Raw genomic sequence first — 23356 nt, 5'->3', positions numbered from 1 at the left:
ATGCATGTAATGTCCTGCCAGCAGAATGTCGGGATGCATTCAAACGAAGTCCAAGCCCATTGTTTCATTTTTGCTAACACACGCACCACTTGGTTGTAGAAGGTTCGTGACGCTGGTCGGTAGGCAGCCGACCCACAAATCGTTCAGGTCTCCACAAAAACTACGGAGGCGGTTTCCCCGCCTGCCGCGTGTCAGCCGAGAAGTTCGGCTTCGGTCTTAACGTGGCTCTTCGGATGCCAGAAGTTTTCGGCGGCGGCTCACCACAAACACCGCCTGGCAGCTGAGTCTCCTCGACGCTTTCCTCATGCGGACGTTTCGCGGCAATTAAGGCTGCTGTCTCCGGCCCAACCTCCATGGCATCAGTACAGGAAGGCTCAGTACTGAGATGATCCTCAGCGTCAGAAAATTTGGTTAAGTCTTCTGACCCTTCCTTTGACTCGCTTTCATGGTCCTGGGATGGAACGTTCAAGACATGCCGAGGTTCATTCTTTTCATTTGAGACCATCACCTTACCCTTTGTTAAAACCGTCATGGAAGGCGCGTCCTGTTTCGTTGACTGACCTCTAATGTCAGCAGCCTCCTCCGCATCCGCCTCGTCCATAATTAACTCGGACGAGTCTTCGCTGGTCCCAGGTCCGGCAATGCTAGCGTAGGTTCGTGCACACTGGTTGTCTTCATGCCCGAACCGTCGGCAGGTTCCGCAGCGAGGAACCCGGCACTCTTTGCGGATGTGACCCGTACTCCGGCAGCGTAGGCACAACGGGGGTCTGCCTGGCACAATGACGAGCGCGAGCTCACCGCTAACATTGAGCTGATGCGGCAGGTCGTCGAGCTTCATGCCAGCTTTCAGCTTCAGCGTGACGAGTCTAGTTGTAGAGCCCTTTTCCAGCATACCTTTAACACGCCAGCGCTCCCGGGAAACGTCTGACACCTTTCCGTACGGCGCAAATGCAGCACGAACATCTTCATCTGGCACGTTGTGAAGTAGCCAGTGAAGCTTGAGTCGCACGTCCTGGTTCGCCGGGTCAATCACCAAGCAGCGACCGTTTTTCACAGACAGCTCACCTACACTGACAATCTTGTTGACGGCTTCAGTATCCTTGAGAGTGACGGCCCAGACGTGGCTCATCCGATACGCCCCCATAGCGATAACATCGGGGATTAGCGAGTGTTGTGCTAAAGCATCCCGGAAATCTTCCACCCGGTACGGGCGGGCCCTGATATCGGCGTGCAAAAAAACGGTATTCAAAACAAACCGACCTGTTGGAAGTGCAGGCAAAACGACCTGGTAAGTGTTGTCCTTTTCAGCAGTCCTGTTACCGCGGCCTGACATGGCCGCTGAAGCCGCTCCTGAGGAGCCCTGCATCCTGCGTCCGTTCACTGGCGTGGCCGGAAGCAGAATCGATTGCGCCACGGAGGCCGGGACGGGGGATGTGCCAAGAGGAAAGCTTCTATAGCTAACAACACACTCGGAAAGCTTCAAATGGTTCGGGCGTTTAATGTTTCATGAAGCATTTTTTTTTATTAATTGCACGAGAACACAGCACCCAAGCAAAATGTCAATTAGTGTGTTTCTCTGCAATAACCAAACTTGTTTTGCTGCTCAGTGACAAACTACACTACAGCTAGAACCAAAAATATGCCGCCACCGGGAGGACTCGAACCTCCAACCTTTCGGTTAACAGCCGAACGCGCTAGCCGATTGCGCCACGGAGGCTTTCTTTTTTTTTTTTTTTTTTTTATTTATTACCGACTTGGCAACTACAAAGAACGATGAAAAGTCGCATGGAATTAAAAACACCAGTCACTTTCTTACAGGTTTCTTGTGATAGAATGGATAAGGTGACATGAGCTTGTCCAAGACTGGCAGCCATTCCGGGGGTTCAGATTGCCCTCCGAAAACATCACGCGTGTACATAACACTTTCAACAAAGTATTGATGGGCTGGGTGTACGACAACATGCTCATGGCGAACATCCATCCGCGTTCTCCATATGCTGTGCATACACAAGACCATCAATAAATCACTGGGCACTTCTCCTGGCTGGCCGCGTGGAAGGTAGCGTATGCCAAACGGCGTTATTGGTAAGTCCTTTTTATTGTACGCTGTAGCACGTCCCACAAAAAAACCGCATCGTGACAATCAAGGAAAATATGCTCTATGGTTTCCAGCTTTTTGCAAATTAAACAGTCAGCAGACCAAGGCACGAAAAGGCCTTTGCTTTCCAGCCATGGCTTCACCGGAAGAGTGCCGGTATGCAATTGAAAAAAGAAAGATTTAGCGGACGATCTGATGCGCATTCTTTTCACTCTCTTCAACACGTCCCGCTCCGGACCCAAAGCATATACAGCGCGATAAAGAGGCACAGGTAAAAAGGTTTCCAATAAATCTTTGTACAGCCTTTTTCGCGTAACAGTGCACATATACTCATTTGAAAATCTCGCCTTCACTATTTGGAAGGACGCGACAACTTCGCGAAGAAAAGCACTTAGAGCCATTGTCCCTGTAGACATAGTCGAAACTACATATTCCGGCAGTGAATCCCGCAATCGCACTTGGATTACCGTTCTAAGAAAAACATCGCTTTGTTCGCGCAAAAAAAAGAACCTTGTTACAATCTGCTTTAAGTATAAATGTGACAAGCCCAGTCCACCGTTATGCACCGTATGAAAAAGATTGCATCGACTGGTACGCTCCCATGTTGAAGCCCACACAAACGTGGCAAATACCCTATGCAGTTTTTGAACAGAGATTCTTGACATAGATAACACTTGCAGCATGTAAAAAATTTTTGCAACTAGGAACATATTGCAAACGGTAGCTCTTGCGAACATAGAAAAGTTATGTCCTCCCCATTTGTTTGTTTGGGTTTTCACTTGCTCAACTTCACCGGCCCAACATTCCTTGCTTTCACGGTAGTGCTTTAGTGGCACACCAAGGTAATTGCCTGGCGTTATTGTCCATTGCATACTGGAGAACAGTTCAGGCGCGTATTGCCAGTTTCCGTGCCAAAATCCTAAACACTTTGGCCAACTAATTTCACTTCCACTTGCAGTGCAAAAGGCAGTGGCTTCTTTTACAACTTCTTGCACGCTCTCATGGTCAGTACAAAAAACCGCAATATCGTCCGCGTATGCCAAAACCCGAATTTCACTTTGAAAAAATCTATAACCGCGTATGTTTGGCCTTGTAAGCAATCTTAGACAGAAAGGCTCCAGATAAAGCGCAAACAAAAGGGGAGACAGAGGACAGCCCTGCCTTACTGACGACTGAACAGGTATACGATCAGTTAACTGCTTATTCACGACCAGTCTCGCTGAACAGCACTCGTAAGCCATTTTCACGCCCTTTGTAATCACGGAACCAGCATTGACATACTCTAAAACAGAGAACAAAATTTCATGTACCACTTTATCAAATGCTTTGTGGAGGTCTAATTGCATCATGGCTACGTGGTCATGCATCGCGTCACAACATTCGAGTACACTCCTTGCTGCGTGTATGTTAGTAAAAATGGTCCTTCCTTTTATACCGCATGTCTGATGTGGGCCTACAAGAGAAGTAATTACACTTTGGAGTCGTCGTCCTAATACTTTCATGTAAATTTTATAGTCAACATTCGTTAGACTTATAGGACGGTAAGACGCTACAGACTGAAGCTTAACATGGTCATCTGTTTTCGGGATTAGTACAATGTGTGACATTCGAAAAGACGGAGGAGGTACGTTCTTTTCGTAGCATTCACTAATAACTCTTTCCAGTAAAACAGCCATTTCAGTTGGAAAGGCCTTGTATATGGCAGCACCAAGACCATCTGGTCCGGGTGACTTATTGGAATTTAATTCCCCGATAGCGGCCTCAATTTCCTCGGAAGTAATACTTGCTTCAAGTGTCTGCGCCACTTCGTCTTCTACTCTTGGCATCAGCGAAAGAAAGTCTTTTCTGAAGCGTTCAATGTCCGGTGTTTTCAGGCTAAACAATTCGCTGTAAAATTCTACAAACGCCCGTTCAATCGTTTTTTTTTTTTCCGAGGTAACTACGTTCTGATAGCAGATTTCTTTTATCTCTTTTGACACTGCGTACCTTTTTTCGTCACTAAGTGCCCTTTTCGTGGGCGTCTCTCCGAGCCACAATTTTTCGCTGCGTGCCCTTATCACCGCACCGCGATACTTCTCTTCGTCTATCACCTCAAGTTTGGTTTTTATCTTTTTTATATCTTGGGCGAACAAGCCAGGCGTAACGCTCTCCATGCTAAGCATGTATTCAAGTGTACTACGAAGTTCTTTTTCTTGTTCTCTTTCTTTACGTCGGAGAGTGCATGCTCGGTCAATAGCAGCTATCTTTATCTCGCACTTAAACTGCTCCCATGCTTGTATAAAATTAGAGTCATTTTGTAACATATGCCTAATATATTCTTTAACTTTAGTGGTAAACTCTTCATCCAGCAGCAGTTTTTCATTAAATTTCCATAGCTCCCAATTGAACTTTGTTGCCTTACTTTTCATGCCTAGAGTAATCATTACGAGGGAGTGGTCACTAAAGCTCATGGGAAGTGTTTCATATTCCGAGCACAAGGGCACACAATCAATGGGAACGTATATTCGGTCCAACCTTGCATGACAGCTACCTTGAAAGTGCGTGAACTTTGCTTGGCTTTCATGCGTCATTATACAGCCAGCATCTTCAAGCTCTGCCTCAATAACAATGTCAGTAAGTAACTCTGCACTCTTGTCACGAAGGACACGGTCTGTTGTTCTATCTTCCGGTCTACAGACACAGTTGAAGTCTCCAAGCAGGAGAACACGCCTCTCATGTATTAGGAAGGATTTCATATAGTGAAAAAACTCTTCCCGCTCAAACGTTCTAGTCGGCGCATAAACGCAGATCACTCTCCAGTCCAATCCAGAAAAAGTGAAATCACATATCAATAGCCGCCCACTCTCACACGAGAACACAGACTGCACACACTCTATGCAATTTCGAATGAAAATGACACATCCCCCCGATCTTCCAACCGCATGACAAACGCAAACACTATATCTAGAACGATATATTTCAGCCATTTTCTCTGTTTGTTGTTCGCTTTCCATTTTGCTCTCTTGAACTGCTAGCACATCAATTTCATTTTCCAGCAGAATGCGGTTAAGCTGCAGTTGTCTCCGACGCGTTGACAGCCCTCTCACATTTAGCGTGGCTACGCGCAAGCTAGTGGTTAAATTCGTCGCCATCTCAAGAAATTATATATCGCGAAACATATATCACTCACATCGCTTTTGCAGAAAGACAGCATTGCGGTTGATCTGTTGCACGGGATGACCATTCTTCCTTTTTGGCGAGTCCGTCCGTCGTTCCAAGCGCTGCTCCCGATCATGGACCGGGCTTGTAACGTCTCGACCGGAAAGGGTACCCCCGCTATGGCGGAGGCACAGGTGACACAGTTCTCCGGTCTGGGGGCACGTTTGGCCTTGGCTTGAAGGACGCCCGGCGAAGGGGGGCTGCCTTCAGTGGAGGCTGTCCGCTTTCCGCTCCTCCTTGGGTTGATTCCTCGTTGACACTGTCTTCGTGCACCCGCTTCACAGGCAAGGTAGAAGCAGCTGGCATCTCAGCTTCAGTGTCCCCCTGTTCCTCACTGTGTTGCGTAGCCGACGCTGGGCTTGCTGCACTGGCATTGCCGTTTTCTTTCGTGGGTGTCTCGGTCCCAGCGACATTCGGCAACGGAACTATCAACTCTGATTCACAGTGTTCTTTAGGGGCAGGGGTCTTCTCAGAGGACTGTCCGTTCTGTTCTGCCTCCTCAGTGATTCCACTGCTCGCTTCCTCGGCGTCCACTGCGTCCATCAAGTGCTCGCCTGCCACTTCACTCGGCACGGGGCCTGCAACGTTGGCATACGTGCGCACACACTGCGACTCGTCATGGCCGTAGCGACGACACAGCCCGCAGCGCGGCACACGACACTCACGACGTATATGTCCTTTCCCGCGGCACCGGAGGCAAAGCGGGGCTCTGCCTGGGACGTGGACGAGTGCGACGTCCTCGGCGACCCGAAGCTGATGCGGCAGGTCCTCGATGGTAACGCCCACTTTGAGCTTCAGCGTGACCGTTCGTGTCGTTGAAGCCTTGTCGACACAACCTTGCACTCTCCACTTGTCTCTTGAAATTTCCGTAACTTTTCCAAAAGCTGCCAACGCCGCTCGCACGTCATCGTCTTGCACGCCGTGAAGCAGCCAGAAAAGCTTCAACCTAATGCCTTGGTTACAGGGGTCAATGACCACGCAGCGGTGCTCCTTCACTTCAATAGCTTGGGCTTCCAAAATCTTCGCTTTCGCCTCTTCACCTTTAAACGTTACCGCCCACACGTGATTCATTTGGTATGCCCCGAGGGCAACCACTTCCGGCAGCAGTGAAAGACGAGCGAGGGAGTCTCGAAAGTGCTCCACCCGGTACGGCCTGGCTTTTATGTCGCCATGCAAAAAAACAGTATGTAAAACACTCGAACCTGTAGGCAGATGCGGTAGAACCAGTTCATAATCCTTGGTAGGCCTTTCCGTGCTCCTGATACCACGGCCCAGCTGGGCCGCTGAATCCGCTCCTTGGGAGCCCATGATAATCACGTCCGTCACGCTCGGTGGCCGGAAGTGGAATCCTCATTGCGCCACGGAGGCCGGGACGGGGAATGTGCCAAGAGGAAAGCTTCTATAGCTAACAACACACTCGGAAAGCTACAAATGGCTAGGGCGTTTAATGTTTCATGAAGCATTTTTTTATTAATTGCACGAGAATACAGCAACCAAGCAAAATGTCAATTAGTGTGTTTCTCTGCAATAACCAAACTTGTTTTGCTGCTCAGTGACAAACTACACTACAGCTAGAACCAAAAATATGCCGCCACCGGGAGGACTCGAACCTCCAACCTTTCGGTTAACAGCCGAACGCGCTAGCCGATTGCGCCACGGAGGCCGGGACGGGGGATGTGCCAAGAGGAAAGCTTCTCTAGCTAACAACACACTCGGAAAGCTACAAATGGCTAGGGCGTTTAATGTTTCATGAAGCATTTTTTTATTAATTGCACGAGAATACAGCAACCAAGCAAAATGTCAATTAGTGTGTTTCTCTGCAATAACCAAACTTGTTTTGCTGCTCAGTGACAAACTACACTACAGCTAGAACCAAAAATATGCCGCCACCGGGAGGACTCGAACCTCCAACCTTTCGGTTAACAGCCGAACGCGCTAGCCGATTGCGCCACGGAGGCCTTTTTTTTTTCTTTATTGCCTGGCTTTGACACAAATACACCGCATTGGAACTCGAAACAACATGAACAAAGGAATAATATATGTACACTAAGGTAGTTAGCGTTGCCTAACACCCACTGAGCCACTGAGGGGCAGGCATTGTCATGTTAAAATTCCTTGAGCACCGTCAAAGGTTCCAGCTTTGACAACCACTCAGGAGCACATGGTTGCAGTTTAAGCACGTCGAGCCATCGCTGCACACTTTCACGGAAATACATGCGGGCTGGCCGTGCATCTGGATCGCAGTGATAACCAGCCATTCGTGCGCGCCATATACTGTGGAGGCACATTAACATAACCTGGTCTAACAGCATATCATCGTGGTTATCCAATGGCAAATACCTAATGCCATGGGAATCAAGTGGCAACTGTTTTTTTATTGTCCTTTGCAGAACATCCCACAAATATACCCCCTCCCAGCAATGCAAAAACACGTGATCTATTGTCTCTGGCTGTTTGCAGATGAGACATTGGGCCCCCCACGGTAGGAACATACCCTTTTCCTCCATAAATGATTTTACACTCAAAGTACCGGTATGTACCATAGAGAAAAACGTTTTAGCTCCCGGAGCAACTTGCATTTTCTTTACGCGTTTTAATACGTGACTTCCTGTGCCTCCATAGTATAAAGCTCGGTACAAGGGCACCGGGAAGACCACTTCACAAACATCATTGTATAATGTTCTCCTGTTAACATTACTTAAATACTCTTTCGAAAACCGTGCGCTTAAGAATTTCGCGCTCAAAACAATTTCCCTAAAGAATCCAAAAAGAGAACCCGGCATACTTTGAGTATAAACTACGAAATCAGGCAAAGCTCGACCAAGTCTTTGTTGACACACTGTGCGCAGGAATGGATCGCTGGCATCCCTAAAAAACATAAACCTGTAAATGACCCAGACCAAGCCCCCCATGCTTCACCTGCCGGAACAAATTTCTCCGACTGCACCTCTCCCAACTCGAGGCCCAAACAAACACCGCAAAAACTCGATGCAATTTTTGCACATTTACACGGGAGCAATGCAACACTTGCATAACATACCATAACTTACTAATTAAAAACAGGTTGCAAACTGTGGCTCTTGAAAATATTGATAATTGAGCGCTTTTCGATTTCTCCGCTTTTTCACGGGTTTCTTTGACCTGCTCTAGCCAGTATGGCTCGCTTTCCTTGTAGAATTTCAAGGGCACACCCAAGTACTTTGCAGGCGTTGTAACCCACGATACATTAGCGAAAGTGTCGGGGGTCAGCTGCCATTCTCCGTGCCAAAATCCCAGGCACTTACCCCAGTTAACTTTACTCCCTGTGACTTTGCTAAAATGTTTTACCACATCCACTGTCCTCTTTATACTCTCCTTATTTACACAAAAAACCGCAACGTCATCTGCGTAAGCCAGCAATTTGACTTCTGACTCCTGCAGTCGAAAACCATCAATGTCACTGTTTTGTAGGATGCTTAAACACAAACTTTCAATACAAATGCCGAACAAAAGAGGGCTGAGGGGGCAACCTTGGCGCACTGAACGTCGTACGTTGATGGGGGCACCCAGTGACTTATTGACAATTAATCTCGTAGTGCAGTTACGGTACGCCAAAGCCACTCCCTCTCGAATAACAGAGCCGACATTACCATAGTCTAATATACTGAACAGAATAGTATGCGCCACACAATCAAAAGCTTTCTCCAAGTCCAACTGCAGTAACGCAACACATGCATGAGTTGCATCGCAGCATTCGAGCACACTTCTCGCTTTGTGAATGTTCTGAAAGATAGATCGCCCTTTGATACCGCACGTTTGGTGAGGGCCCACTAGTTCGCATATAACCGTTTGCAGTCTGCCAGCAAGCACCTTCATATAGATCTTGTAATCAACGTTTGACAGAGCAATGGGCCTGTAAGACGACAACTGCCTAAGCTTATCTGGTTGGTCAGTTTTCGGAATAAGTACTGTGTGCGACGATCCGAAAGACGCAGGCAGTGCCTTCAGTTCATACGCTTCTTTAAATAAGGCACACAACAAAGGGGATAGCTGTTCCTTGAACGCTTTATAAAAAGCCGCACTCAGGCCATCAGGCCCGGGTGATTTCCCTGGGTTTATATTTTCTATTGCCTGCTGCACTTCTTTTTCGCTTATTGGCCGCTCCAGTCTTTCTTTTTGTTCCTCGTCAATTTTTGGCATCACGTCAAGAAAGGATTCTTTAAAACGGTCCAAATAAACCTCTCGGGACGAAAATAGATCTTCATGATACTCCCGGAAAGCTTTCGCGATTCCTTCGTTATCGGTTTCTGTGCGTCCTGCCCAATCTACCTCTGCCACGTGATTTCGCCTTGCATTTGCTTTTTCTATTCCCAACGATCTTTTTGTCGGCGTCTCATCCATGGCCAATTTTTCCGCTCTTGCACGCACTAACGCTCCTTGGTATCTGTCTTCTTCTATCAAGTTAATCTGTTCTTTAATTTTTCGAATATCCTCTATCCATCTTCCGGGTGCGTTACATTCCTGTTCGTGTAGTTTTGCAAGCAAAGCCTTAAGCTGGGTTTCTGTAATTTTCTTCTCGTACACCAGGCAACTTGATCTGTCAATGGCTTTAATTTTAATCTGTTCCTTGCACAACTCCCACTGTTTCCAGATTTCGAGCAAAGTCCCTGGCCTCACTTTAATCAATTCATTCAATACCACGCGTCTAAAGGCATCATCATTAAGCAATTTATTGTTAAATTTCCATAACTCCCAGCTAAATGCATTGCTTCGTTTTTTGGTGCCGAATAAGCATTGCACCAAACAGTGATCCGTGAATGTCATAGGCACAACTCGGTATTCATTGCATGAATGAATCAAATCCAGCGACGCGTAAATTCTGTCCAGACGCGCGTGGCTAGAACCTTGGAAGTGCGTGTACTGAACGGCACGCGGTCCTTCCAAGCAATCAGCCACATCCTCCATATTCCATTCGCTTGTTAACTGGCATAACATTTCCGTGCTCTTGTCTCTGAATCCGCGTGTGCTGGTTTTGTCTCGAGCATTCAGTACACAGTTAAAATCGCCCAGCAATACTACCTGCCTTTCCGTACTTAACTGTTGCATAACATTCTCGAAAAACACTGTTCTTTCCTCCACACAGTTAGGAGCGTACACACAAATAATGCGCCACTCAATACCGCTGTATACACAATCAGCCACTACACACCGTCCAGAAGAGCATGAGGAGTAGCCCTTTACAACCAGACCAGGCAGCTTTTTGACAAACAATACACACCCGGCCGATGTCCCAACTGCGTGGCTAACAATGGCGTAAAATCTAGCCGTGAAACGTCGCACCATGCTCCCGGTCTCTTCCTCCCCGTCAACCTTAGCTTCTTGCACGGCAAGCACGTCAATATCGTGGTCAATTAAGAGCCGATGCATCTGGCTCTGCTTCTTTTTGCCTGCCACTCCCCTGACATTTAACGTGGCTACTCTTAAGGTGGTTTCAGGCGCCATTTTCATCAAGGGTGCAGAGACCGAAAGCATGGTGCTTACTTTTCCCGTCTAGCGCGTTGCTAGACGCCGTCGTTGGATCCATCCCCGTCCGGTGCGAGCGGCTGACCCGGCAGCGGGGGCACTTTATCTGCTGCCCGTCTCTCTGATGAAATGTTTGGCCTCGGACGTAGCGTGGACCGCCGGGATTGCCCCGTTTTTGCTGGTGGCTCGTCGACGCTGGGGGCTGACGCCTGGTTACCTTCGGGTTCGGACTGTGTGTGGGATCGCTTGGCTGGGGCTGGGACGCCTGGCTTACGAACACCGCTGGTGTCCGAGTGCTCCTCCCCATTATCCTGTTCCATGCCGTTTGAAGGCTCAAGTGACGTGCCTTCCTCATTGCTAGGGAGCTCAGGTTTCGAGTCTGCTCTCCCCACATCTCTCGCAGCATTGCTGTTTTCTGCCGAGTCCACCGACGAATCTGTCTCCCGTGTCTGCGTTCGCACCTCTCCGGCACCCTTCGCCGCCTCCTCCGCCTCGACCACGTCCATGGTGAGCTCCGCCGGCCGTTCCGCAGTTCCATGTCCCGCTGCCGAAGCGTACGAAAGCACACAGGCAGCCTGGTCATGACCGTAGCGTCTACACTTTGGACAATGCGGCACCTTACATTCTCGTCGAACGTGACCGGTACCACGGCAGCGCAGGCACTGCATCGCTCGCCCAGGCACCACGACAAGGGCCAGCTCTCCGGCCACTCGCAGCTGGTGAGGTAAGTCATCGACCTTAATGCCGGGTTTCAATTTCAGGAGCACAGTCCTCGTGGTGGACCCCTTCTCCCTGACGCCTTGAACTCTCCACCTCTCCCGGGTCACCTCGGTCACCTTCCCAAAAGCCGTAAAAGCCGTCCGGATGTCGTCGTCTGCCACACCGTACAACATCCAGTGAAGTCGCAGCTTCACCTGTTGGTCCTCGGGATCGATAATGAGGCAACGGCGTCCCTTAACTTCGAGCTCCTTGAAAGCCGCCAATTTCTTCGTTGCTTCTGTGCTGCTTAAAGTGACCGCCCAAACATGGTTGATCTGATACGCCCCCAACGCCACAACGTCGGGGAGCGCACCAGCGTTGGCAAGGGCGTCGCGGAAATCCTCGACCCTGTATGGCCTGACTCGCACATCGCCGTGCAAAAAAAGCGTGTTAAAAACAACGCGTCCGGTGGGCAAAGTTGGCAGAATAATCTGATATTCGCTATCATCCATGTCCTCAAGCCTGTTTCCGCGGCTGGAAATGGCCGCTATCGCCGCTCCGCTGGAGCACATGATTCTGCGACCGTTCACTGCGGTGTCCGGAAGTAGAATGCTGCGCCATGGAGGCCGGGTCGGGGAATGTGCCAAGAGGAAAGCTTCTATAGCTAACAACACACTCGGAAAGCTTCAATGGCAAGGGCGTTTAATGTTTCATGAAGCATTTTTTTTATTAATTGCACGAGAATACAGCAACCAAGCAAAATGTCAATTAGTGTGTTTCTCTACAATAACACAACTTGTTTTGCTGCTCAGTGACAAACTACACAACAGCTAGAACCAAAAATATGCCGCCACCGGGAGGACTCGAACCCCCAACCTTTCGGTGAACAGCAGAACGCGCTAGCCGATTGCGCCACGGAGGCCGAGTTTTTTTTTTTCTTTATTGCCGGGCTCCGACAACCAATTCAGTACATCACAATACACTATATATAAACACAGGCAAGACGTGGAACAAAAAGAAAACGCTGTCAGTTTTGTACTGACATTGTCACTTAAAATTCCTTTAGGCCTGCCAAGGCTTCCAGCCTTGGCAGCCACTGCGGCACACACTCAAGTGTCTTCTGCACCTCAACGAAGCGGGAAATGCTCTCCCGAAAATACAACCGTGCAGGCCTCGCATCAGGATCACAATAGAAGCCGGCCATGCGGGAGCGCCATACAGAGTGGAGGCCAGCCAACATTACGAGATCGAAAGGAAAACCATCTTTGTTATCTATCGCCAAATATCTGATCCCGTGTGGATCTAGAGGGAAATCCTTTTTCACTGTTCTCTGCAGAACATCCCAGAAATACACTCCTTCCCAGCAGTGAAGAAAAACATGATCTATAGTTTCGGGTATCTTGCAGATTAGACAGTTAGTTCCCCATGGCAAGAAAAAACCTCGTTGTTCAAGGAATGTTTTGACTGGAAGTGTTTCAGTATGAAGTTTAAAAAAAAAGGACTTCATGCCTGGTGTCACCTGCATTTTCTTCACCCGTTTTAACACATTCTGGCCCGGCGCTCCACTGTGCATGGCTCTGTACATCGGTACAGGAAGTATGCTGTCGCACACATCTTTGTACAGTGTTTTCCTTTTCACCGCAGACAAATAATCGTTGGAAAATCGTACTGTCAAGAAACATACGCTCATCACCACCTCCTTGAAAAAGCCCTTAATTGGCCCTGGCATTTCATTCGTGCCGATCACAAAGTTTGGCAACGCCCGTCTTAATCTCATTTGGCACACCGTTCGTAAGAAAGAGTCTTTTGTGTCCCGGAAAAACAGAAACCTGTTAATAAGCTGTCGCACAAAGAGGTGCGCCAGACCAAGACCGCCGTCCTCCACCTTTCTGAACAAATTTGTTCGGCTGCACCTTTCCCACTGCGATGCCCAAATAAAGGTAGCAAACACTCTGTGCAGCTTTTGCACATTTAGCCGCGAGCAATGCAAAACCTGCATTAGATACCATAATTTGCATATAAAAAAAAGATTACACACAGTTGCCTTGGCAAAAAACGAGAGAGGAACCCCCTTCCATCTGTCTGCTTTCTCACGTATTTCATGCGCCTGGCTTCTCCAGAGGCCATCATTGCTTTCGTAGAATTGCAGAGGGACACCCAGGTACTTCACTGGGGTCTTCACCCACGTTACGCCTGCAAACGTGTCTGGGGTTGACGCCCATTCTCCATGCCAAAATCCCAGGCATTTTTCCCAATTGATCAAACTCCCTGTGATGTCCCGAAAACATTATACCTCTTCGACCACTGCTATTTTACCTCTTCGACCAACCTTTCGGTTAACAGCCGAACGCGCTAGCCGATTGCGCCACGGAGGCTTTTTTTTTCTTTATTGCCATGAAACACAAACCAAAAATACACATGATAAAACACGTCAACTACACTTGAGCTAACGCGTACGCGGCTAAAATCTTTTCAAGTGCACCAACTCATCAAGCAGAGAATGCCATTGTGGCCGATCCTGCTGCATCCTGAAAGTTTCGCGTATATAAACAGCACTTTCAATAAAGTTTTCACGCGCAGATCGTGTATCTATATCTGCATGACGCACCTGCATTCGTGTTTTCCACAAACTATGGAGGCCAAGAAGCATATAAATCATAACGTGCATCATCGTTCTGCACTGGTAGGAATCTTATACCGTAAGGAGTTAATCGAAGTTCCTTTTTCATTGTCCTTTGGAGGACGTCCCATAGAAAAACAGCATCTCAACACTGTAAGCAAACGTGTTCAATTGTTTCGGGTTTTTTGCACAACAGGCAATTTGTTGTCCATGGGACGAAGATACCTTTTTCATTCAACCAGGTTTTAGCAGGGAGCGTATTGGAGTGAAGCTTGAAAAGGAACGTTTTAGCTGATGGCCTCACGGGCATCACCTTAACTCTTTTCAAAACGTCCTGCCCTGGGCCTCCACAGTGTAATGCCCGGTAAAAAGGCACCGGCAGCATCACGTCAATGAGATCTTTATACAGTTTTTTTCTGGGAACATTGGAAAGATAATCAAAAGAAAACCGCACTTCTAGCAACTTGCACGAAAAAACAACCTCGCGCAGGTAGCCAGTCACAGTACCAGGCATGTTTTCACATGACACAATCCATTCAGGGAGCAGCCTCTGCAATCGCACTTGCATCACAGTTCTTAGAAAGGTATCTTTTTGATCACGGAGGAATATAAATCGCGAGACCACCTGACGCAAGAAAAATGTGCAAGGCCAGGCCCGCCCCTTTTAACAGAAATAAACAAATTCGTCCGGGCGGTTTTTACCCATGTGGATGCCCGAATAGAAACAGCAAAAACGCGGTGCATTTTCTGAATTGAGGTTCGTGAGATACACAACACATTTATGAGGTACCACAGCCTCGAAATAAGAAAAACATTGCAAATAGAAGCGCGCGAAAACATTGACAGTTGCCTTCCTTGCCACGCATCCGCTTTTTCTTTAACTCTGGATGTTTCTTCCACCCAGTGCACGTTGGGATATTGATAACATTCTAAAGGCACGCCTAGATATCGTGTTGGGAGAGCAGACCATCGCAGCTTACAGAAGAAATCAGGTGTCACGTCCCAATCACCGTGCCAAAACCCAGAGCTTTTCTCCCAATTGATCTTGCATCCGGTTTGATCACAAAATGTTTGGACGACACCAGTGACTTCACAGATGCTCTTTCTAGTTGCACAAAAGACTGCAATGTCATCAGCGTATGCTAGGATTTTCACGTGTGCTGATTGCAGCTTGAATCCTAAAATGCGATCGCTATCAATGATAGCCAAGCAAAGTGGCTCTAAATACAGTGCAAAAAGCAGGGGTGAGAGCGAGCAGCCCTGCCTTACTGATGACCGTACTGCGATGCTGTCAGTCAGTTCACCATTCACAATAATACGGGTCGTGCAGTTCGCATAAGCCATTTTAACACCCTCCACTATGACGTCACCAAGGTTAGAATGCTCCAAAATGGAGAAAAGAATTTCGTGAGAAACACGGTCAAAGGCTTTCGCCAAATCTAATTGCATCATGGCTCTCTGACCACCGCGTGCATCAACGTATTCTAATACGGTTCTTGCGACATGTATATTCGTGGCAATGGATCGACCCTTGATGCCGCACGTTTGATGAGGCCCAACCAATGTTTTTATTACGCTTTCCAGTCTTTTTGCTAAAACCTTCATGTACACCTTATAGTCAACATTGGTGAGGCTTATCGGTCGATATGACCCCACCAACTGTCGTTTCTCCGGATCATCTGTCTTGGGTATTAGAACAATGTGCGATGTAGAGAAAGACAATGGAACAGTATTACGTTCATAAGCTTCAGTGATTACACAGAGCATAAACTGAGCCGCATACTGCTGAAAAGTTTTAAAGAATGCGGCGCTTAGACCATCCGGCCCAGAGGCCTTCCCAGATGTCAGGTCATCTATTGCAGATAGTATCTCCTGCAACGTTACCGGTGTTTCTAGGCGCGCTTTACTTTCGTCATCCAGTGCAGGCATCAGTCTTAGAAAATCTGTTCGAAAGCCGCCTACAGTCTCAAGCTTAGCGCTAAACAGTTCTTCGAAGTGCTCTGTTACCGCACGCTGAATATCTTTAGCATCTTCAGTGATATGGCCGGCATATCTTATACTCCTTATTTCTTTCTGGCAGGCGTATCTTTTCTCGTCTGCTAGCGCTCGTTTTGTCGGTACTTCTCCAGCGCAAAGTTTTTCATCCCTTGCACGTATAACAGCCGCTGTGTATCTTTCACTGTCGATTGTTTCCAACTCACTTTTTATCTCTCGTATTTTACTGGCGAAATGCCCTTTCACTGAACTTTCCATGCTCAAAAGAAACTGGAGCTGTTCATTCAGTTCTTTTTCTTTTTCTTTCTCTTTATGCCGCACCTTACTGCTCTTTTCTCTGGATTTCAATTTGACCCACTCTTTGAAGCTGTCCCATTCCGCTGCAAAACTTACTGGTCGCATAGCAAGACGATTTTCAAACTCGGTCTTAACTTCCACAAGGAACTCTTCATCGGCGAGAAGCTTGGCATTCAGTTTCCATAGGTGCCAGTTAAAGCGCGATATCTTTCCTTTCCTACCAAACACTGCACTTACGAGACAATGATCACTGAAAGACACAGGCTTGACCTCATATGCAGTACATAGGGAAACAAGATCAACCGAGGCATACACCCTGTCCAATCTAGCATGGCTATCTCGCTGGAAGTGCGTGAACTCTGGCTGGTTTCCAGTAGAGAACACACTGCCAACATCCTCAAGGCCATACTCATGCACAAGTGCATTCAACAGGTCGGAGCTTCTGTCTGTTCGAGCTTTACACTTCGCCGCTCGGTCCACAGCTGAGCACACACATTTGTAGTCACCAAGTACAAGCAAGATTTTGTCAGTCTTCAGCCACAATTCAATAGACTCAAAAAAAGATTCACGTTCGCATTTTGAATTGGGAGCATACACACACACAACACGCCAGCATAAATTACAGTAGGTAAAATCAGTAACCAAAAGCCGACCACATGGACAGGCAAAAACGGACTCTACGCTTACTCCCAGCGTGTTACGTATAAATAAAAGGCATCCACCCGAGACACCAACAGAATGGCATACACACACATAAAAGTTTGCTTGAAAAGAAGCCACCATACGGTCAGTGCTTTTTGGCTCTCAGTCTTTGACTCTTGCACAGCTGCTATATTTATATCGTTATCCAAAAGGAGGCGACTGAGCTGGCATTGTCGCCTTCTCGCTCCCAGCCCTCTGACGTTCAAAGTAGCTACGTGTAACGGCGAATTAAACTTGAGAGTCATGTATTAGAGAGAGACGCCCGTACCCGCATGGTGCCTACCTTCATGGTTGCGTGGCCTCCGCTTCTGAAGAACGGCGGCGTATGTGTGCATGTAATGTCCTCCCAGCAGAACATCGGGCTGCATTCAAACGAAGTCCAAGCACCGTCTTTCATTTTTTTTCACACACGCCCCTCTTGGTTGCAGAATGTTCCTGACGCTGGTCGGTAGGCAGCCGACCCACAAATCGTTCAGGACACCACAAAACTACGGAGGCGGTTTCCCCGCCTGCCGCGTGTCGGCCGAGAAGTTCGGCTTTGGTCGCAAAGTTGCTCTTCGGATGCCCGCAGTTTTCGGAGGCGGCTCACCACAAACACCGCCTGGCAGCTTAGTCTCCTCGACGCTTTCCTCGTGCGGACGTTTCGCGGCAATTAAGGCTGCTGTCTCCGGCCCAACCTCCATGGCATCGGTACAGGAAGGCTCAGTACTGAGATGGTCCGCAGCATCAGAAAATTTGATTACGTCTTCTGACTTTTCCTTTGACGCGCTTTCATGGACCTGGGATGGAACGTTCAAGACATGCAGAGTTTCATTCTGTTCATTAGAGACCGTCACCTTATTCTTCTTTAAAACCGTCATGGAAGGCGCGTCCTGTTTCGTTGACTGACCTCTAATGTCAGCAGCCTCCGCATCCGCCTCGTCCATAATTAACTCGGACGACTCTTCGCTGGTCCCAGGTCCGGCAATGCTAGCGTAGGTTCGTGCACACTGGCTGTCTTCGTGCCCGAACCGTCGACAGGTTCCGCAGCGAGGAACCCGGCACTCTTTGCGGATGTGACCCGTACTCCGGCAGCGTAGGCACAACGGGGGTCTGCCTGGCACAATCACTAGCGCCAGCTCGCCGCTAACATTCAACTGATGCGGAAGGTCGTCGAGCTTCAAGCCAGCTTTCAGCTTCAGCGTGACGAGTTTAGTGGTGGAGCCCTTTTCTAGCATATCTTTAACACGCCAGCGCTCCAGGAAAAACCTCCGACACCTTTCTGTACGGCGCAAATGCAGCACGAACGTCCTCGTCTGGCACATTGTGTAGCAGCCAGTGAAGTTTAAGTCGCACGTCCTGGTTCGCCGGGTCAATCACCAAGCAGCGACCGTTTTTTACACACAGCTCACCTACACTTACAATCTTGTTCACCGCTTCAGTATCTTTGAGAGTGACGGCCCAGACGTGGCTCATACGATACACCCCCATTGCGATAACGTCGGGGATTAGCGAGTGTTGCGCCAAAGCATCCCGGAAATCTTCCAACCGGTACGGGTGGGCCCTGGTATCGGCATGCAAAAAAACGGTATTCAAAACAAACCGACCTGTTGGCAGTGCAGGCAAAACAACCTGGTAAGTATTGTCCTGTTCCGCAGTCCTGTTACCGCGGCCTGACATGGCCGCTGAAGCCGCTCCTGAGGAGCCCTGCATCCTGCGTCCGTTCACCGGCGTGGCCGGAAGCAGAATCCTCGCGCCACGGAGGCCGGGTCGGGGGATGTGCCAAGTGGAAAGCTTCTCTAGCTAACAATACACTCGGAAAGCTTCAAATGGCTAGGACGTTTAATGTTTCATAAGCATTTTTTTTATTAATTGCACGAGAATACAGCAACCAAGCAAAATGTCAATTAGTGTGTTTCTCTGCAATAACCAAACTTGTTTTGCTGCTCAGTGACAAACTACACTACAGCTAGAACCAAAAATATGCCGCCACCGGGAGGACTCGAACCTCCAACCTTTCGGTTAACAGCCGAACGCGCTAGCCGATCGCGCCACGGAGGCTTTGTTTTTCTTTATTGCCATGAAACACAAACCAAAAATACACATGATAAAACACGTCAACTACACTTGAGCTAACGCGTACGCGGCTAAAATCTTTTCAAGTGCACCAACTCATCAAACAGAGAATGCCATTGTGGCCGATCCTGCTGCATCCTGAAAGTATAGCGTATATACACAGCACTTTCAATAAAGTTTTCACGCGCAGATCGTGTATCTATATCTGCATGACGCACCTGCATTCGTGTTTTCCACAAACTATGGAGGCCAAGAAGCATATAAATCATAAGATGCATCATCGTTTTGCACTGGTAGGAATCTTATACCGTAAGGAGTTAATGGAAGTTCCTTTTTAATTGTCCTTTGGAGGACGTCCCATAGAAAAACAGCATCCCAACACTGTAAGAAAACGTGTTCAATTGTTTCGGGTTTTTTGCACGAAGATACCTTTTTCATTCAACCAGGTTTTAGCAGGGAGCGTATTGGAGTGAAGCTTGAAAAGGAACGTTGTAGCTGACGGCCTCACGGGCATCTTCTTAACACTTTTCAAAACGTCCTGCCCTGGGCCTCCACAGTGTAATGCCTGGTAAAAAGGCACCGGCAGCATCACGTCAATGAGATCTTTATACAGTTTTTTTCTGGGAACATTGGAAAGATAATCAAAAGAAAACCGCACTTCTAGCAACTTGCACGAAAAAACAACCTCGCGCAGGTAGCCAGTCACAGTACCAGGCATGTTTTCACATGACACAATCCATTCAGGGAGCGGCCTCTGCAATCGCACTTGCATCACAGTTCTTAGAAAGGTATCTTTTAGATCACGGAGGAATATAAATCGCGAGACCACCTGACGCAAGAACAGATGTGCAAGGCCAAGCCCGCCCCTTTTAACAGAAATAAACAAATTCGTCCGGGCGGTTTTTTCCCATGTGGATGCCCAAATAAAAACAGCAAAAACGCGGTGCATTTTCTGAATTGAGGTTCGTGAGATACACAACACATTTATGAGGTACCACAGCCTCGAAATGAGAAAAACATTGCAAATAGAAGCGCGCGAAAACATTGACAGTTGCCTTCCTTGCCACGCATCCGCTTTTTCTTTCACTCTGGATGTTTCTTCCACCCAGTGCACGTCGGGATCTTGATAACATTCTAAAGGCACGCCTAGATATCGATTGCGCCACGGAGGCCGGGTCGGGGGATGTGCCAAGAGGAAAGCTTCTCTAGCTGACAATACACTCGGAAAGCTTCAAATGGTTCGGGCGTTTAATGTTTCATGAAGCATTTTTTTTTTATTAATTGCACGAGAATACAGCAACAAAGCAAAATGTCAATTAGTGTGTTTCTCTGCAATAACCAAACTTGTTTTGCTGTTCAGGAACAAACTACACTACAGCTAGAACCAAAAAATGCCGCCACCGGGAGGACTCGAACCTCCAACCTTTCGGTTAACAGCCGAACGCGCTAGCCGATTGCGCCACGGAGGCCTTTTTTTTTTTTTCTTTATTGCCTGGCTTTGACACAAATACACCGCATTGGAACTCAAAACAACATGAACAAAGGAATAATATATGTACACTAAGGTAGTTAGCGTTGCCTAACACCCACTGAGCCACTGAGGGGGCAGGCATTGTCATGTTAAAATTCCTTGAGCACCGTCAAAGGTTCCAGCTTTGACAGCCACTCAGGAGCACATGGTTGCAATTTAAGCACGTCGAGCCATCGCTGCACACTTTCACGGAAATACATGCGGGCTGGCCGTGCATCTGGATCGCAGTGATAACCAGCCATTCGTGCGCGCCATATACTGTGGAGGCACATTAACATAACCTGGTCTAACGGCATATCATCGTGGTTATCCAATGGCAAATACCTAATGCCATGGGAATCAATTGGCAACTATTTTTTTATTGTCCTTTGCAGAACATCCCACAAATATACCCCCTCCCAGCAATGCAAAAACACGTGATCTATTGTCTCTGGCTGTTTGCAGATGAGACATTGGGCCCCCCACGGTAGGAACATACCCTTTTCCTCCATAAATGATTTTACACTCAAAGTACCGGTATGTAGCATAAAGAAAAACGTTTTAGCTCCCGGAGCAACTTGAATTTTCTTTACGCGTTTTAATACATTACTTCCTGTGCCTCCATAGTATAAAGCTCGGTACAAGGGCACCGGGAACACCATTTCACAGACATCCTTGTATAACGTTCTCCTGTTAACATTACTTAAATACTCTTTCGAAAAACGTGCGCTTACGAATTTCACGCTCACAACAATTTCCCTAAAGAATCCAAAAACAGAGCCCGGAATACATTGAGTATAAACTACGAAATCAGGCAACGCTCGACCAAGTCTTTGTTGACACACTGTGCGCAGGAATGGATCACTGGCATCCCTAAAAAACATAAACAGGTTGACAAACTGTCGCACAAACAAATGACCCAGACCAAGCCCCCCATGCTTCACCTGCCGGAACAAATTTGTCCGACTGCACCTCTCCCAACTCGAGGCCCAAACAAACACCGCAAAAACTCGATGCAATTTTTGCACATTTACACGGGAGCAATGCAACACTTGCATTACATACCATAACTTACTAATTAAAAACAGGTTGCAAACTGCGGCTCTTGCAAATATTGATAATTGAGCGCTTTTCCATTTCTCCGCTTTTTCACGGGTTTCTCTGACCTGCTCTAGCCAGTATGGCTCGCTTTGCTTGTAGAATTCCAAGGGCACACCCAAGTACTTTGCAGGCGTTGTAACCCACGATACATTAGCGAAAGTGTTGGGGGTCAGCTTCCATTCTCCGTGCCAAAATCCCAGGCACTTACCCCAGTTAACTTTACTCCCTGTGACTTTGCTAAAATGTTTTACCACATCCACTGTCCTCTTTATACTCTCCTTATTTACACAAAAAACCGCAACGTCATCTGCGTAAGCCAGCAATTTGACTTCTGACTCCTGCAGTCGAAAACCATCAATGTCATTGTTTTGTAGGATGCTTAAACACAAACTTTCAATATAAATGCCGAACAAAAGAGGGCTGAGGGGGCAACCTTGGCGCACTGAACGTCGTACGTTTATGGGGGCCCCCAGTGACTTATTGACAATTAATCTTGTAGTGCAGTTACGGTACGCCAAAACCACTCCCTCTCGAATAACAGAGCCGACATTAACATAGTCTAATATACTGAACAGAATTGTATGCGCCACACAATCAAAAGCTTTCTCCAAGTCCAACTGCAGTAACGCAACACATGCATGAGTTGCATCGCAGCATTCGAGCACACTTCTCGCTTTGTGAATGTTCTGAAAGATAGATCTCCCTTTGATACCGCACGTTTGGTGAGGGCCCACTAGTTCGCAATAACCGTTTGTAGTCTGCCAGCAAGCACCTTCATACAGATCTTGTAATCAACGTTTGTCAGAGCAATGGGCCTGTAAGACGACAACTGCCTAAGCTTATCTGGTTGGTCAGTTTTCGGAATAAGTACTGTGTGCGACGATCCGAAAGACGCAGGCAGTGCCTTCAGTTCATACGCTTCATTAAATAAGGCACACAACAAAGGAGATAGCTGTTCCTTGAACGCTTTATAAAAAGCCGCACTCAGGCCATCAGGCCCGGGTGATTTCCCTGGGTTTATATTTTCTATTGCCTGCATGCTGCACTTCTTTTTCGCTTATTGGCCGCTCCAGTCTTTCTTTTTGTTCCTCGTCAATTTTTGGCATCACGTCAAGAAAGGATACTTTAAAACGGTCCAAATAAACCTCTCGGGACGAAAATAGATCTTCATAATACTCTCGGAAAGCTTTCGCGATTCCTTCGTTATCGGTTTCTGTGCGTCCTGCCCAATCTACCTCTGCCACGTGATTTCGCCTTGCATTTGCTTTTTCTATTCCCAACGATCTTTTTGTCGGCGTCTCATCCATGGCCAATTTTTCCGCTCTTGCACGCACTAACGCTCCTTGGTATCTGTCTTCTTCTATCAAGTTAATCTGTTCTTTAATTTTTTGAATATCCTCTATCTATCTGCCGGGTGCCTTACATTCCTGTTCGTGTAGTTTTGCAAGCAAAGCCTTAAGCTGGGTTTCTGTAATTTTCTTCTCGTACACCAGGCAACTTGATCTGTCAATGGCTTTAACTTTAATCTGTTCCTTGCACAACTACCACTGTTTCCAGATTTCGAGCAAAGTCCCTGGCC

At 47.6% G+C, this 23356-nt stretch overlaps 4 non-coding genes across 4 annotated transcripts; all 4 read right to left on the bottom strand.

Moving 5' to 3' along the window:
* Positions 1-1643: 1643 nt before the first annotated feature.
* On the bottom strand, positions 1644-1717 carry TRNAN-GUU (transfer RNA asparagine (anticodon GUU)). Its single transcript has one exon. It is a non-coding gene; the product is annotated as a tRNA-Asn (tRNA).
* Positions 1718-6885: 5168 nt separating this feature from the next.
* Positions 6886-6959, bottom strand: TRNAN-GUU (transfer RNA asparagine (anticodon GUU)). The gene has a single exon. It is a non-coding gene; the product is annotated as a tRNA-Asn (tRNA).
* Positions 6960-7180: 221 nt separating this feature from the next.
* TRNAN-GUU (transfer RNA asparagine (anticodon GUU)) lies at positions 7181-7254 on the bottom strand. Its single transcript has one exon. It is a non-coding gene; the product is annotated as a tRNA-Asn (tRNA).
* Positions 7255-20561: 13307 nt separating this feature from the next.
* TRNAN-GUU (transfer RNA asparagine (anticodon GUU)) lies at positions 20562-20635 on the bottom strand. Its single transcript has one exon. It is a non-coding gene; the product is annotated as a tRNA-Asn (tRNA).
* Positions 20636-23356: the final 2721 nt, after the last annotated feature.

The sequence above is a fragment of the Amblyomma maculatum genome, chromosome 7, assembly GCF_055883805.1.
Source record: "Amblyomma maculatum isolate TAMU_Amacu chromosome 7, ASM5588380v1, whole genome shotgun sequence".
Classification (NCBI taxonomy): Eukaryota; Metazoa; Arthropoda; class Arachnida; order Ixodida; family Ixodidae; genus Amblyomma; species Amblyomma maculatum.
The sequence above is the reverse complement of the archived record's forward strand: the minus strand, read 5'-3'. Positions and strand labels throughout refer to the sequence as shown.